Genomic DNA, 14,338 nt, shown 5'->3' with positions numbered 1-14,338 from the left:
CCGGCTGGACGGCAATCGTGGTGTTGGTGTATGCGTTTGGCGATGACGCGGCACAAAGGGTGTTGCCGCGACTGTTTACAATTTTGTTTACACCAGGAGATGCCGAATCCTCGATTATACGCCTCCGCTTTCTACCAGTAGCTGGTCGAGGATCAGAGTTCCGATTGTGAGGCGTGGATGCAGTTTGAAGGAGGGTAAAACCACTGCGAACTTCGGCGACAATAGGCTCAACGAGCTTGCCAATAGCTGCTACAGCTGAGTTGAGGGCGGCTTGGAAACCGACCTGGGCGCCTATTTCTTTTACCGAACGGCAGCGCGGATTTTTAAGTATGTTAGTGCAGCCAATGCAGCTCCAGTGCAGGTCGACATTGGACAATACTGCGTCAATCAGCTCGGGGGCAATTTGCAACAGCCGCGGTGGAACGTAGCGTCACAATATGCACAACTGATGATGCAGTCGGTGGCCTCTAGCGGTTCAGCACACGAGAAGCAAATAGCCGCCATCGCGAAATCACGCGTAATCACAGCACAACACTGCTAAGCCGAGCAGGAAAAAACAGCAGGAAACCACAGTTGTGATGCAACTAAACAATTCGCCAAGACGAAGCGATGATGTTAAACAGTTTAATAGTCCGTAGAAAAGGCAACAATGCGATGCGACGCAGAAAACACAAGAGAATTATTGAAAAATCACGGAGCGCGACGGAAATGCGGCCGAACAATTAAACGTCAAACGTCAAAATCGAAAACGTTTTAAGCTCGAAATTAAAAATGGCGGATGGAGCGCTCCCTGGGAGAGGAGTGCGCTCTCTCGTTTGCATTCAAAATACACGGTACGCTCTCTCGAATTCGCGAGGTTGTTTTCTTTCATTGTGTGAGTGAAACATCGCGGATCTTGCAATGGTGTGCGTGTCGTAGCTTGCTGCGTTTATTCAAAGCTGTCAAATCAAACTTTGTTTACATTTCATATCGGCCAAATAGTTGAACGCGTCGGAGTTATTTGAATAGTGGAACTGGAAAAGGAAACAAAAGTTAGTGAAAAACATTACAAATTATTTTTAGTTTAATGGTTTACATGGAAGAATGTTGACTAACCTCTAATATAGTATTTTACAGCCGTGCATCGTTTGTGTGTTTGCAAAACAGTGATATTGTCCTGGAAAGTAAGAAGTAAAAGTGAGTAATTTTATTTGTTACTATTAGAAGGAAGGAAATGAGTTTAATATGTTAATTAAACATTCATTTACTACAGATGTCGACACCCGCAAAGCATTTGTTTTGTGACCAAAATATGGTGGAATCGCAAAATGAACCGCTGGAACCTGCTGTGCCAGTTATAGTGCATGGACCAACTGTTATGCCCTTATCGAGCGTACCAACTGGCCGACCAAGATGCAAAGTGAATCGAGCTAATCGAGAATCATCCGTAACAAGTGTTGCTGAAGTTGTGTCTCCTGTTACTACGCATTCTATCGGTAACATATACGGAATGCAGCCATCGACGTCGGCAATCAATGTGAATTCTGCTGCCTCATCCGTTGTTCCTTCGATTAATTTGAATACGGCAGCTTTGCTTCCTTCTGGGACCGTGATCCGGATGTAGCAGATTTACTGCTAACAGTAGGTCACATCTAACTTAGCATTGCCAAAAGCCAGGTAAAAAGACGTTAACCACCAGAAGCGCAAGCGCATAGCCAGCAGCCAAGTAAAGAAACATTAAACACCAGAAGCGTAAACGTTCTCGTGTTTTACCCCAGAACATAAATAAGGAAAACGCGCCACAGATAAGCAATTAAACTTCCGTAAAACCCAGGCATAAACAGGAAAACGTTCGCTACATCCACAATGCACGGATAGTTGATAAAACACAGGCACACTAGGTATAATTTAAGAAACACCTGTAAAAAACCCAAACCCGGAAAACCAAGCGAAAGCTCACATTTGACAAACATCTGGTTGCCAAATGTGTCACAACTTTCACACCATATTTGTTATAAATAAAGCTCGAACTGATGGAGAAGTCAGTTCACCTTCCATAGACACGTAGATCACTCGTGTTCTGGTGCATCTCACCAATTTGCAGATTCCGCCGAAGGCTCTGCTCACATTTGATAATCATTTTTGGTTATCAGCTGTTCAGTCGGTTGACCGATCAGCATTACCCTCATCGAAATAAAGTGCACGTTTGCACTAGTTCCACCCAACTTCTCCCACGGTGTCCGTTTCCGCCTCGGTCATCAACTCGACGCGCAAGGTCGATCCAGTCCGCGATTCCGCCGACGTAAGCAAGTGCTTCTTTTCGGACTTAGCGTAAGTGTGAACAGGTTGACGTAACCGATACGCGACGAATGTGTTTACATTTTGGTGTCGCGTTCCGTACGATCCCCTTTCCTCGTCTCACACCCTTTCACTGTGCTCCGCGCATTGACTCACCGAAATGGTTTGAGAAGCGCGGACGAACCTACCACATGGCGACCGTGACAGCGTAGCAAAAACAAAGCTACAAGAACAATAAAGTGCAGTGAAAAAGCAAAAGTGCAGTGCTGTGTAAAAACTCTTGTTGTGAGTACTTACCTTACCACATGCCCCAAAAATCTAAAAAAAAAAACAGTGCCAGTTAAGTGCAAATACACATTGTTGTGAAAATCTATCTTAAAATGCAAAAGTGATCAATGCCTAAATAATCAGTTTTTAGACCTTGAATTTCAACTCTAAATGATGCATCAAAACGCTAACTTAGCAAAACAAATACAAAGTGCAACCAAGTTAAAGAAAAATGGGTAACGATGCTTCCAAATCCGAAAGCAAATACCAAGGGTGATAATGACCTTACAATTATCCAGACCCAAAATGTTCACTCAGAGCAACACGAAAGCCACGATATGAAACTGAACATTGTGCTGATATTGCTTTCAATCATACTCATCGAAAAGATCGTAAAAGTAATCTTCAGAATAGTGAAAATACAAGCTCAAAACGATGCAATGAATAGATTACAACTGCCTAAATAGTTTGCGTTTTGACAATCAAAACATGTCTTACTGCAAGTGATACAAATTTTAAAAAAGAAAAGACAATAGAGTGGATGGAAGAACCACGAACCACGAGAGGTGGCCAGCGTGATTTTATGGAAAAGTTCCCAACGTGGAAGACAAATGATCAAGGCGAGCTTACTGCCTGATCTGGAATGACAGGCGAGAATGGACAGAAGTCCCAACCCAGAAGTTACACCGAGTGATATCAACTGATGACATCGTAAGAAAATACTTCAAGCTCCGAGTTTATATCAAGCCCCGAGTATACACCATGCGCCGAAAGATGATCAGCGAGCAGCATCATCAGCAGCAACGAAAACAAATACATGTTATGTATTCAAAGAAGGTATTGTAAACCATATCCTCATATCAAAATCATCATCGAAAACAAATCAGGATTAGGCTACCCTTGCTATTAGAAACAGACAAACTACCTGAATGCCTGAAACGAACATCAAAAATAATTATTAGCACAAGTTCCATGTTTTACTACATAATTTCATTTACACCAGAAATGAGACGCTAAATGCAACCTCAAACGACTTACGAAAGCAAGTCAGACTTTAGAGTTTGCGCTGCATTAAATATGCGAAATTTCAAAATAAACATAAAAGAAACGAGAATTATCAACAACTAGATTCAAATTATCTATTGCCAACAATGAAAGAATTAGTTAATATATCTATTTCCGACAAATTGTTGTAAATAATCCAACTAGATGGATTGCGTAACAGACAAAAAGGTTTAGATTAATTCGAGATATGACTCTTTCGAACCTCTCTTTTACCATATGAGTGCAATACCGATAATACAGCAAATAGAGAGACAATATTAATGACGAGAAATACTTTTTATAAGTTAACAAGAATGAATTAGAAATTTCGAAAATAAAATATCGTTCAAATTAAGAATTTAGAACGTCAAAAAACTAATACCAAAATGAACTCTCTAGAAATTTTGAAGACGGCAACAAGCCTCATACCATCTTTCAATGGTAGAGAAGACGAAGCTGAAGCCATGCTAGTAGCATTAGAAACTCTTAAAGAAGCTGTAGATGAACAACATCACCACCTTATCATGAGAATTGTTCAATCGAAATTAAAAGGACAAGGAAGAAAGATTGTAGGGAAATTGGTAAACAGCATTGACGACATTCTGATAAGAATCAATGCACATTTTAAGAAAACTGAATTACCCGAAGACATTGTAATAGCCATCTATGCCCTGGAAGCAAAAATTCACAGTGAAGGATTTTGGTGAAAAAGTTCAAGACTTAGCAGAAGAACTAGAGCAGGCTTACCTAAACGAAAATGTCGCCCCGGAGTTGGCTAGCGAAAAAACCAACAGGATAGCAATGAAAGCTTTTGGAAAAGGGTTAATAAACGAGATCCATCAGGCAATAGTTCTGTCAGGTATGATTACTACCTTAGACGCTGCAATTAAGGCAATTGTCAATATCGACAATATAAATAAAAAATCGCAAGAAATGAATCATGATCACAAGCAAAGCAGTCAGGGAACCCGATATAATAGCTCATACCAACTTCAGGCAAATAACACGAGAAACAACGATCATCGTTCAAACAATAGCAGCTGGAGGTCTCAACCTCAGCAAAGCAATAATAACTGGAGAACTCAGGCTCCACAGAACAGTAACTGGAGAAATAAAAATGTAGGAAATGTTCAAAATAGACATCCTAGCGAGACAAACGGGTATAATATCCAAAATAGAAAACCCACTAGCAAAAATATTTTAGAGCAACGCGATCCGAGAAGAGCAATTTATTGTGCTCAAGCAAATGATCAGCTCTCAGAAGAAACAGAAAACATAGTGGACCGAATCCCACTAACACAAAACAATAATGATACTAATCAACGGAATAAAAATCACATTTACAATCAAAATGATAGAGAATATATAAACATTGATGAAAATAACAATCAAGTGCAATTTGAACAAGATTATGTAGAGTTCAACAGCAGAACAAGCTATGAAACTAAATCTTATGAACATATGAACGATCAAATAATTTATGAAGTAAAAAGGCCAAGTAATGACTCAGAAAGAATTATTAAAGAAAATGAAGAGATAGCTAACGAAGATCGCGAAGAACATATAAACAATCAGTATGAGAAAGAATGCGAAAATTGTATGCAAACTATACTCATTAATGAAGTTGTTCAGAGAAATATTATTGAGAAACCAATGAACGACCCAACAGAGGTTATAAAACTGCTAGATAGCGTAGAAAGAAACAATGAGACGAATTGTAAAGACAGCCATGCAACTGAGCAGAATAATGCAAAGAAAAGAAAACTTAGCATGAAATCAAAAAAGAAGAAAAATTGAAGCAAGTAATCAATCATATTACCAGGATATAAAGGCTGAGAAAAATAAAAAAGTCACATTTAGTGAACCAAGAAATATTGTTGCTTACGAAAAGTATCTCAAAGAACTTTTAGAACATTTGCATCATACTATCTCAATGATAACAATTAAAAATTCTAGAATCGTAGAATCCTCAATAAATGAACCTAACAAACGTATCAATGCGATATCAAACTGTTACATTCCCCATTTAAATATCAACGATATTGTATCTCTAGATAATAAATCAATGTACATAAAATATTACCCACCTTAACGATATGAAATGTCAATAAGTTTTTTCAAACAAAAATATTAAACTTACACAAAAAACGTATTAGAAAAAAAAATCAACAAAAATCGAGCAATTAAAATATGACAGAATAACTTCATTTCATTACGTTATTCTTCCGAAGGGTGGAGGTGTAGCAGATTTACTGCTAACAGTAGGTCACATCTAACTTAGCATTGCCAAAAGCCAGGTAAAAAGACGTTAACCACCAGAAGCGCAAGCGCATAGCCAGCAGCCAAGTAAAGAAACATTAAACACCAGAAGCGTAAACGTTCTCGTGTTTTACCCCAGAACATAAATAAGGAAAACGCGCCACAGATAAGCAATTAAACTTCCGTAAAACCCAGGCATAAACAGGAAAACGTTCGCTACATCCACAATGCACGGATAGTTGATAAAACACAGGCACACTAGGTATAATTTAAGAAACACCTGTAAAAAACCCAAACCCGGAAAACCAAGCGAAAGCTCACATTTGACAAACATCTGGTTGCCAAATGTGTCACAACTTTCACACCATATTTGTTATAAATAAAGCTCGAACTGATGGAGAAGTCAGTTCACCTTCCATAGACACGTAGATCACTCGTGTTCTGGTGCATCTCACCAATTTGCAGATTCCGCCGAAGGCTCTGCTCACATTTGATAATCATTTTTGGTTATCAGCTGTTCAGTCGGTTGACCGATCAGCATTACCCTCATCGAAATAAAGTGCACGTTTGCACTAGTTCCACCCAACTTCTCCCACGGTGTCCGTTTCCGCCTCGGTCATCAACTCGACGCGCAAGGTCGATCCAGTCCGCGATTCCGCCGACGTAAGCAAGTGCTTCTTTTCGGACTTAGCGTAAGTGTGAACAGGTTGACGTAACCGATACGCGACGAATGTGTTTACATTTTGGTGTCGCGTTCCGTACGATCCCCTTTCCTCGTCTCACACCCTTTCACTGTGCTCCGCGCATTGACTCACCGAAATGGTTTGAGAAGCGCGGACGAACCTACCACACGGACCATTGCACCATCCACGGCAGGTGCTGTAACATCCGTAGTAGCATCGACGGGAAAAACACCAACGTCAGCCACGTATAGCGGAGGAAATTATGGCTTGCAGCCTTCGTCGTATGCTGCTGTACCTTCAAGTATCTCGTCGGTTAGAATGCCTAGGGCATTTATGTTTCCATCAGGAAACATGATCCGTTTCCCTGCACCAACGGTATCTGTGCACGGTTCAGCAGCAGTGCCTACGTCGGGAACAAGTACGGCATGGCATATGCAGCCATCGACGACTACTACAACAGTAACATCATACTCTGAGCCTACGGTAGGAATGCCGACCTTAGCTAGGCTTCCTTCTGGAACCATGGTTCGGATCGTGACACCGTCGATGTCTGCGCATAGTGCATCCACTGTGGCTAAATCGGGAACGACAACGGCTTGGCGTATGAAGCCATCGACAACTGCTGCTACAGTATATGTCCCATCATACGCTGGGGGTCAAGTGAAAGTGGCTACAACGGATGCATTCCATACTGGAACCGAGGTTAAGCCCTTTTTAAAATCGGTGTCTTCGCATGGTGCGTCGGTAACGCCTGCGCCTGAAACACGATCCACGTCCAGTTATGTGGGGTCTGAGCCTTCAGTGTGTATAAAAACACCATGTGTGCTTCCTTCAGGAACCATCATAAGGCAAATTGGACCATCGGTATCAGCGCAAAGTGTGTCTGTTGGGCTATTGCCTCGATCAACTACAACAACGCCAGCCACTTTTCACTACAACGCTGCAGTTTCTAACAAGCAAATGTCGCCCGCTGCAGAAGTTTCATTTCTTTCTTCCGCCATGCCTTCCATACAAATTATCTCTTCGGAAACCGAGATTCGGACCATACCACCAGCAGCGCCTACACAAGAAACACCGGTATTGGCTTCGAAGGGTGCGGCACCAGAAACCATTGCAGATTTAAATTATCCCGATTATTTAATGCCGCCATTGGCGACGTCTAGCAGAGCTGCATCCGATGAGTCTACGGTGAAAAAAATTTCATTCACAGAAACAGTAAACTTACCTCGTGTTACTGGGTCGCCATCGGACTTGAAAACTGCGTTTCCTTCGTCGAAAACGGCCACGGTAAAAACAAGCACATTGCCCATTGTTTCGCCGACTCAGCATGATTCCGTTGATATGGTTGATCGAACAAATTCTAATGATGAGCCGATAGAATATGATGATACAGTGGAGCACAGCAACATAACAGAACCCGTTCGTGAAAATCAGAAGCAGTGCGAACGAGTACACACATGCTGTTCCTTGTGTCGTGCGAATCGTAAAAAAACAGAAACAAGAATTTCACAAATGTTTGTAATGATTAGTGATATGTTCAATATCTTAAAACCTATGGCAAATGCACGGCTTAACGCGCTTTCGCTTGACATCGAAAAAATCAAAAGTATTGATGAATTAGCTGAGTTGGATAGCAAATTAAATGACAAGCATTTTTTCTATGCAACAACTCAGCGCATAGATGCTGATATAAATGCTGAAGATGCAAATAGTAGGATACATCAAGCTCTTGATAGACTTTTCGATAGAAATTTTTTTGCTACATTCAGTTGGTCGGGAAGAGGTAACCCAGAACCGAAACACAAATTTAGTGAATTTCAAAATGTGTTACGGCTTTTTCAATCAATAGCAACAAATCACTTTGGCATAGAGGTCGATTATTCTTATGTTGAGACTTACATTCAAGGTAAATTGAAACATGCACCGGCAAGAACGAACTTAAATGAATTTAAAACAACTGCAACGAAACGCAAGCGAAATTAACCATTAACCGAAATTAACATTAAGGTGAAGTCAACTGAACGGACTGTGATGTACATACAAATATTATCTTCCAAGTCATTAAAGCTAAATTTTAGACAATAGAGAATTAGTACAATAAGCTGAAGTCATCTGAACGAACTGTGATGTATATACAAATATTATCATTTAAGCTATTTAAGCTAAATATTAGACAATAGAGAATTAGTACAACAAGATGAAGTTATCTTAACGAACTGTGATGAACTGTGATGTATATACAAATATTATCATTTAAGCTATTTAAGCTAAATATTAGACAATAGAGAATTAGTACAGTAAGATAAAGTAAACTGAACGAACTGTGATGTATATACAAATATTTACCTTTGAACTATGTTAGCGAAATCTTAAAAAAGGCTGTATGTTTAACATTTCTCTTGTTGAACAACAAAAATGATTTATTTTCCAATAGGCTAAGAAAAGTTAAATAGCCGTACAAAGACCGAATATTAATGATAGAAACTGCGATATTTGTTAAAGCTATGAGCTATGATTAAATGAATTACTAATTTATTATATAAGTGAATTCAACGGATACGGGTAACATATAGAAATAAAATTATCAAACAAACCAAAATCTGTTTAATTTTTTCATATCATAATGCGTGTAAGCTTTTGGGTTCGAGCTTAACTTTATTACTTTATTATTGCTTTATGCTTTATTAATCCGAACTGGCGAATTGTTGCGAGAGAAGTGGCCGAGCGATCGGCGCATCCGATCGCTGCTTCCTCATTCGTCCTGCACTAAACTAATCTAATTCTAATTTTATATACATACAAATACGCTCTGTCTATTTACTCTATACCACAAGGTGATATCCACTTTAGGTGGTGTATATGAGAGTGGCATTGAGATTGCGGCATCTGATCAGAAAAAATCACCCTTCAAGTTAAATATCAAAACAAAGGTTAGCTGAACAATAAATAGTTGTAAATAGTTATTTATTTATATTTTTACAATAAAGTATGGAGCATAGGTACAAACAATAATCTATTATCACTTATATTAATTGCTACCATTTTACATTTAAAATCTGATTGTAAAAATACCATTTCATTTGTGGAAAGATGGCACATATTCGCTTCAAACATATCTATCATCCACCTAGAGGAGTGGTATGTGGTACTTTCATCTATTTCACTAAAAGCCTTGCCGCTAATGTACATAACTGATCCTTCCATTTTTGCACTGGTATATTGAACTATATAATCATCGTGAGTTAAAAACCAATTGGATTGCTTACTGGGATAAAGAGTAATAATCGAATTAACGTGTGCAACTACACCATTACTTTTAGATTCAATGTAAGGAAAAGGTGAATTTTCACTGCTTGACGAGCGTGTTGGAATCTGTTCAGATATCCTGTTCGCCGTCTGCACCAAAACCTTATGTCCATTTCGTAGGGTTTTACCCACATCCTGTAATTTAGCTTCATAGCGATACGAAGAAAATTTAGGAAGTGGTCCAAATTTGTTCACATCTTCGAAAACATGCAATAAATTATGCACATTACTGGTTATCCGATGTTCCCCGTAAATAGTACCATACTGTACAACAAACTGTTTAAGCATAATATGTGCAGCTGGCCAATGTTCTTTGTAAGAATCAGAAGGGAATAGTCTTATCGCACTAAAGTATAACATGAAATGTTCATACTGTTCTTTTGTTAACACCTCCTTCAACACTATGAAACTAGCATAGTTCAAAAACATATTGAATTCACTGGCTTTCCAAAAACCGGTATCTTCAATACTACGTAATTTGCGGTGAAACTCTAAAGGAATTTCCACCTTGTCAAGAATGTTATTGATCCTATCAATTGTTTCTTTACTCCATTTCGGACCACTACCTAACTTGCCGGATTTCCAGCCGTTTATTGACGTTCGTGTAACTCCGAAGTCAATCAGATGCAACAGATCTGCAATAATAACATTCTTGATGATATCGAAATGGAGAAGCTTAATAAGTGGCGTTGTTTCCCTGTGATGTTCGCCGTAGTTACAGTTCCTAAAGTTTTCGTGCGTTCTCGGCGGTGCGTCTATGTTGGGAAAACACATCACTCTTGCAGTTTTGTTGAATTTTCCTTCAACGGTACATTTCTGGCAACCATTTTTGTGATTGAAGTATGCTACTCCTGAAAAAAAAAAGACAAAAAGAAAGGTAATATTAGTTATACATGTCACAATTTTGGCTGGACCGTAATGGACATCTTTTTTTAAATAAACATGTTGTCTTTTTTACTAGATTTTCAACAACCTACCTTTAATAAAAGCTCGTGCAGGTGAGTCAGCGATGAAAGCCCAAACGCGTACTGTGATCAGCTTATTGGCTATTACAATGCCAGTCTCCATTAATTCGTTGAGCTCATTTACAAGAGGTTCAAGGTATTCCTTCAGGCTTGCGGGTTTTGATTCTCCCAAAAAATTTCCAACCATTAATACTGGAACCTCGGGCATCTCTTCAATGCTCATTAATATTGGCCAAAACTGCTTACGAGAACTTTTGTGTAATGGCAGTCCATCGATGGAGAAGTTTAATGAAATTTTGTTGACTCTTGGTTGAACATTACCAAATTGTTTGACAAGAGCTGCTTTTATTCATGGATACCAAAATTCTCCTCCTGCTATTTGCTTTATTTCTCGTCCACATTGCTTTGTTCTAAGCAGTGTTCGTGCATCTTTGGGCAGCTTTTAACTGGTTGTATCGCGTAATATTTCTAACAGTCCGTTGAGAGCCGTATGCGTCTGATACGTTTTCAAAGCCCAAATTCTGAGTCGTTCCGCCATCGCCTCACTGTTAGTTGGTGCGGTTTGCTGTGCACTATCGGAGCCCGTCTCTTCTATGTTTTCGGTGTCGTCTATATTTTCATAACTTTCTATATTGTCACACTCGTCGAAAATTATCCAATCACCAATGTATTATTCTTCAACGATCTGCTCTTCAACTGGGTAGCTGATACATTCTTGGTCACTTGTTGACGGCGATGCCATATTTTGGCTCTGTAGGTCATCGGACCTACTGCTGCTACTATCGTCAAACGTTTCTGCTTCGTATCGCTTGTTCATATTTTTGATTATTTTATACATCGAACCCGTTTCGCGCATCCTTTTATCTGAACCTTTTGGCACTCGCATTCTGTTTTCCGAACATGCTCCACGCTTCCTTTTTTCAGAATCACGATTTTCACTATTTTCACTGTTCTCAGTTTCACGGTTATCAATTTCACGATTCTCCATAGTTAAAATCCAGGCAAAATACAGTATTCGTAAGCTCCCAAAATATATCTTCAGTCTCACTTATTACAATTTGACTACACAAAAATGTTTAAAGGGAATACGAATGTTCAACTCCTAATGAAGTGACTGCCCGAATACAATTGACAGAAGTACAGTATGTGTTTGTTTTTATAAGCACGATAAAAGGTAAAACAATCGATATACCGATACTTTGACAGGTATTTTTTATGACAAGGTAAGGATAATAACCGATACTTTGTTAGGTAAAAATATATAACTAAGGAAAAATAAACATCGTACCCTTATTCGTGTACCAGAGTTTTTATATGATACGACAAACCAGGTACCAGAGGGGTACAAATAACACGTTTTTAACAACAACAACAAACAATATGTAATGTACAACAAGTAACAAACAAAAACTCACGTTACTTTTTCTTACCTTTGTTCACAAACACTGCACTTTCTTAAAACGTAGTTGCACACTCCTTAAATCATTTCACATATTTCACAAAACATTATATAACTAGCAAAACTTTAAATATCGAAAGCTAAAATAAACACTATTGAAAACACTTGTTTCACGCAGAAGCTAGTGGATTAAAGATAGAAAATTTTCGAAGTGTCAACTTGTCTGCGTCGCTGAAAATTTATTCACGAAAGTCAGAGTGAGAATGCTCGGGGTACTGCGATCAAAAGTTGTAAAAGCGAGACGGAGGAACGCACATGCAACGACGAGCACACCAAACTGAGCGCGCAGGCTGAAAGTGAACGCACACATTCACACATGTGTAATTGTGTGAGTGCAAAAACTGTGTAGAAACCAAAACACGCTCTCGCCTCCGAGCAATTCCGCGTATTTCCAGCCGTCTCCCCCTGCTCCTACATGCCCCTCGCCTGAAAGTCGCACACTTTTTCATTCTCATTGCTAGTAGGGTCGTGTATTTTAAAGGCTAGCAAGAGAGCGCATTCTCTCCGTGGTAGCGCTCCATCCGCCATTTTTAATTTCGAGCCCAAAACAACGGACTTTGGATCCGATCTTGGGCCGGGCCCCCACCGCGTGTTTCTACCTACACCTCGCCTGAAAATTTCGTTCTCTTTGTCGGGATGTGCATTAATAGATTTAAAGTGGTAGGAAGGTAAATTTATGAATATTTAAATGCATAGCAATTGGAATATGTTTTATCTTCGCAATCACAAGCATTTTTACCATAAAACACAAAAAATTGACGAAAAAAAAAGTATATTTTTATGACGACTTCGTTGTGTCTGTAATGGTGGCATGGTTCCTATAGTCGTCCTATTGTGTTACTATAGTGTTGGTAAATAAAGATACCTCAAAAACTGTGTATAATATACATGGAACTTAGTTTTGAAGCTGTTTTCATATGAATAGTAATAAATACATCCATAATATTTATTTCTCACATAATTTGACCGGAAAAACTGTATCAATTTGAGTCATGAACATATTAACAAAAAACAGTGTAACGACTGCAGTACCAAAGCTGCGAAAAATGTGCTTGATTCGAAGTCGATTTTTCACTCAGTTGGAATTGCGAATTTTGGCCTTTTTGAGTAAATTATTTACAGGAAACTCGTTTCTGTTGCTTATTTTTTTGAAAGCAATACGAAATGTTAACAATATCCCAGAAAAAAAATCTAAAATGTCCTGTTTTAACTAATTTTATAACTATGACCACTATAGAAACATGCCTGTTTTGTGTACCTATAGTGGCAAAATTGTACAAAAAACACATAAAAATGCGAAAATATGGTCAAAGGCCTATAACACCTACATATTACGGAAAAAAATCATTTTCAGTACAAGAATAAGTTCTATAAAATTTCAGGTTCAACACGGGTTCGGGATTAGACCCAGAATCGGTATGAATTATAAATCATTTTCTCTTAATGCATCACTTGGATTTAAAAACGACATGGAATTTGCGTTGTCTTTTAAGAAATCCGTAGCACGCAGGTTATTATGTATCCCAGACATTTTCTTGCATCACATAACCCTGTAACCGAGTCAAATTACAGTGGCCGGCAATATAAAGTGGCCACTACTTACAATTTTACATTTTTTCCATTTTTTCAGTGAAAAATGAAGTTATTGTACTGCTTTATTTTTTGAAACATTGTTCTTGATATGCTTAAGAATGCGCAGTACCATAGCATGACAAAAATGAGAAGTTTGCTTCAAGAAAAAATATTTTTTCCAAAATTGATCAAAATCACTGTGCCAAAATAAAGTGCCCACATTATTCATTCTACAGAAAATATTTTTCTGAACAAATATAACACCAAACTTATAATTTATGTGCGTTCCTCTCGCTTTACATGTTCGAGGATCTTTGGCGTATTTTTTCTAATTTTTAAAGGTTTATCTAGTTCTGCATCTAGTTTTTGCATCTGGTTCTTCTCAAGCATTATCAAGAGGTTTAAATTTAAATTTATTTGTTTGTGACACCAGTTTTATCCACCTTCGCACATAGAATCTGCCTCAAATTCTCGATGGAACCAAGATTTAGACTTCATCGAGGACA

General features: G+C 38.6%; 2 long non-coding RNA genes across 2 annotated transcripts; one reads left to right on the top strand and one right to left on the bottom strand.

The window, feature by feature from the left end:
• Positions 1-609: 609 nt before the first annotated feature.
• LOC120904518 lies at positions 610-12,427 on the bottom strand. The gene is made up of 4 exons (XR_005739781.1): positions 12,232-12,427; positions 7,756-7,996; positions 1,096-1,156; positions 610-1,013 (listed from the first exon to the last, which is right to left on the bottom strand). It is a non-coding gene; the product is annotated as an uncharacterized LOC120904518 (long non-coding RNA).
• Positions 1,106-2,046, top strand: LOC120904519. Its single transcript, XR_005739782.1, has 2 exons — positions 1,106-1,176; positions 1,253-2,046. It is a non-coding gene; the product is annotated as an uncharacterized LOC120904519 (long non-coding RNA).
• Positions 12,428-14,338: the final 1,911 nt, after the last annotated feature.

This window comes from Anopheles arabiensis, chromosome 3, assembly GCF_016920715.1.
Source record: "Anopheles arabiensis isolate DONGOLA chromosome 3, AaraD3, whole genome shotgun sequence".
Lineage (NCBI taxonomy): Eukaryota > Metazoa > Arthropoda > Insecta > Diptera > Culicidae > Anopheles > Anopheles arabiensis.
The sequence above is the reverse complement of the archived record's forward strand: the minus strand, read 5'-3'. Positions and strand labels throughout refer to the sequence as shown.